General features: G+C 34.7%; 1 pseudogene; it reads right to left on the bottom strand.

The window, feature by feature from the left end:
• Nucleotides 1-3694: 3694 nt before the first annotated feature.
• LOC118614289 lies at nt 3695-3809 on the bottom strand (annotated as a pseudogene).
• Between the last annotated feature and the right edge of the window lie 255 nt (nt 3810-4064).

Below are 4064 nucleotides of genomic sequence, written 5' to 3'. Positions count from 1 at the left end.
ATGGGCACTTAGCAGCACTCTGTGAACTGCACTTATAGTTCTTACCAGTTCTTGGTTATAAAGGTACCTATTCAGTCATTCATTGAATGCATATTTGAGGGTCTGAACATGAGACAGAGAATAGATGGCAGACGAAAATCACTCCTTGAAAATCCTAAATCAGTGGCACTTGATTTCATGAAACAATAATTATGTACCTATTATACATCAAGTCTTATGCTGTTAAGCAGACTGGCAAACCATCATTTGCAACACAATGTGATAAGCCTTATAATAGAGATATGCAAATAATGCTACCAGAATGTGAGGGAAGGTGCAGACAACTGCTTCATGATGACAGGAATAGATCTGATTTATTGCTGTTTATTTCTACGTGTGTGTGCATGTGTTTAACCTTGTATTGAGCTCTTATTACATACTAGGCACTGTACTAAGTATTTTTCAGGAATTCTAATTTGATACTCACAACCCTAGGAAGTGAGCAATTATCTTCCTCATTTCAACCTTGTATGTGTGAGGGAAGATGGAAGGAGTGGTGAGGGTGGTAAAATATTAAATCTGGCCAGGTAAGGACATAGCAATAAATGGTTTTATAATAAAGGCAAAAAGAAGCTACTAAGGAATTTTTATGCATATTAGTAACATGGTAGTAACATGGTCTCATTTCCTGTTACAAAGAACACTTTACATTTACATTAGTTTAGTGGGGATATGGCCTCAGGGGCTTTCTGCAGAAAAGTTTGCTGGGTCACAAAACCATAGTCAGGGACAGCATCATCCATAGCTGTTACAGAATAAGTCACATGAGAAACCAGTGAGAGCCCTGATTAAGGCATATCCAGCCATGATGTCAATAGCTCTAAAAGCACTATTTCAAGTATTGGTTCATTCATTCGATGGCATTGTTTTTCTGCTGGTGGTATATCATAAGGATGTGAGAAGCAATGATTATCTGTGAAATGCATTACTATTTTCTTTTTGATAAATGTGATAAAGCTCTCACTCAGAGAATAAAGTAGAGTAGTCAAGGTTGAGCATTAAGTAAAAGAAGAAGCAAACACTCAACCACTCACCATTTCACACACACACACATACACAGCTCTGCTTGATCTAATGCATACAGATTCTGTGTTATATATTGTTATGGTCAGAATATACTATCTGCTTCCCTACACACTGAGTTGCTACAATGTACAGTTTCCTTATCCTAGCCATAGATTAGAAATCTGGGCAACTTTTTAGACATACTCACTTTAAGGCCTCACCTTAGAGCAATTCACTCATATTGCTCCGGTTAGGGCCCAGGTATTGATATTTTAAAAAAGATCCCCAGGTGATTCTCATACAAGTCAGAGCTAAGAACTGTAAACTCGCAGGGGATGCATAAGACTGCATAAGATGCTGACTATGATTCGGTGAATTTCAATTCTTGCCAGATTAAAGGTCCTCTTAGGCCTTCAGAGTCTGAATACCATCCATTGCTCTATACCCTAAACAAATTATTTGTTTGCTTATCTCAGCATACCTGTCAGGACATATACGAGGTAAAAACCAAATAAATGCAGAAGCTGTTGAGACGCTATAAATCTCGGGGGCTATTGTTGGCCCACTTTATACATTTTAAAAATTGAGTTTTAAACTCAGTCCTCAAAGAATTTATATTTTTTCATATATTCCACCTATAGTTAGAGTATGTTACCTCCAAAAGGGCAATGATGACTGAATTATTTATAAAATGGTATGCTTCTTAAGGAAACTATTAAGAGAAACTAGAGCCTTTTTCCTACACAGTGATTTTTTCCCATAAATCAAAGTAGACACTTTGTTAGTACAGCTAAGTATAATAATAATACTGATATTCCTAAAAGGAAAGTTATTACAGAAAACAAATCAAGGTATTATCTAATTCCCTTTTTATGGGTCTGAGCTGTTCCAGTCAACACCTATTACAACTCAACTTTTATTACAGGATTTGAGTGTTATGTTTTTGTTGTTTTCAACTGATAACTGAATCTTTTAAGGCGGAACTAAACCTTCCTAAGGAATACTTGTGGCTGCTTTCAGGACATGGTTCAACAGCCTAAAGCTTATTTGCATCTGGCAAATGAGAATCTTGTCTAGGACTGCTTACTGGAAATAGGAGCAATCTATGGTGTCTCTTCCATTCCCCATCAAGTGGATAAATTCTAAGAATACGCATATCCCTTCTCTATGTCAAAAGAAGATAGATGTTGTAGTGGACGAGGCGTAACACAGTTTAATTTTAAGAAATCACATGATAAAGTTCTTAGTCAGAGAATAAATGGTAAGGAAGCAACTTTCCATTGTCATTCTTATAAGGAGTGAAAGTCTCCCACTTTCAAAGGCCACCAGTAGCTAAGTGGCTTTTTAGAAACCCTCTCTAAGACAAGTAAATGTTTTTCCAGACATAGTTCAGAATCATAAAACACCATATTAAACCCTAAATTTTTTTAAAAAGAGACCATGTATTCTAGAACATATAATTGTGAAACAATATGAAAGAAGAATTTTTTAAAGAATTTTTAAATAAAAATTTCATCATCACCATATATTTGACCCCTTTTACATTTACCTACCTCCCCCCTCTCCACTTTTCCTAATTTAACTTTAGGTGGTTAACACGCAATACAGTATACATATGACACATTATTGAATTGTATACTTGAAATTTGCATAATTTTATTAACCAATGTCACCCCAGTGAGTTTAATTTTAAAAAGTTATAAAGAAATGACATTATTGAGGACCTGCTATGCATACATACCTATGATATAAGTTAATTTAAAAATTAGGTACAGGAAGAATAAAAATAATAATAAAATATACCAATTATAATGATATATTTTAATAAAAGTTATATGAATGTGAAAAAAATTCCAAGTATATCCTCTTCTATGTGTATCAACTGAATCATGGTATACAGTCCAAGAACTAAAGGTTTTCTAAAAGAGCTGATCCCTTTCCTGAATGGGATCCAATATAAAGAAAACATCATCTAGCATTCATACTGAACATACACTAACAGATCATTATTTCACCCAGATTAAATTGCTGTGGGGGAAAGTTAGCACCATCTCTTTAGGACATTTAGATTAGATGCTGATCTCAAAGGTCTTAAAAGCACTCAATATGAAGTATTACTTCCCACTCATCTAACCCTCATCAAATAACCAAGAGGTTGTAAATTCCCACCTGATTCATGGGGTTTTCCACAGCGAATTAAATGATGCAAGTCCACCAATTTCGGGTGGTGACTCATAAATTATGACTAACTAATAGAACACCAGAGTTTTTCCAAATTTTATTCTCAAAATTTAAGAGTGCACCATTCAAATCATTGAAAATCTAATGAAAGTTTTCTTTAAGTTGGTAATTTAGTATTATTAAATCACTAGGAGTTCTGTTTCCAGAGAATATACATGTATTAATCATAGAAAGGGATTTCCAATAAGGGATAATGTCTGTTTCTTTTTCTTGAGAATATAGAGCATATAAGCAAGAATTTAGTCATATGGGGGATAAGATACACACACGTAATAGAAGTTACGGACAACATGCTATACATTCTGTTCTGTAGATAGGATTGCAATAAACAGAGAAAGTGGCAAAAGTTATTTTTAAGTAAAGGAAAGTAAACTATATATATATATTTTTTTTATTTTTATTTTTTTTATGCCTACAGCACCTGGTTTTCCTAGGTGATCTCCCTCCAAGTACTAATCAAGCCCAACTGCTTAGCTTTTGAGATCAGTGAGATCAGGCACATTCAGGGTGGCATGGCTGTAGACCATGGACTGTGGCTCCACTGGGGTGCCAATCCAGGACCTTCTGTGTGTAAAGCAGATGAACTAACTGCTACACTATGGAACAACATCCTATATTGACATTTAAGCATATGTTTAATACTTACGAATGAATTTGGTTTGGGTAAAGTTGAAAGTAGACAATAATTATTTCATGTCAATAAATACTCCAGGGATAAAAGTAAAGAATAAAAATAATACCATGTTATTCTCTGTATATCATGGCATCCACTAGAGGAC

Source organism: Rousettus aegyptiacus, unplaced genomic scaffold, assembly GCF_014176215.1.
Source record: "Rousettus aegyptiacus isolate mRouAeg1 unplaced genomic scaffold, mRouAeg1.p scaffold_m13_p_2, whole genome shotgun sequence".
In the NCBI taxonomy this organism is placed as follows: domain Eukaryota; kingdom Metazoa; phylum Chordata; class Mammalia; order Chiroptera; family Pteropodidae; genus Rousettus; species Rousettus aegyptiacus.
The sequence above is the reverse complement of the archived record's forward strand: the minus strand, read 5'-3'. Positions and strand labels throughout refer to the sequence as shown.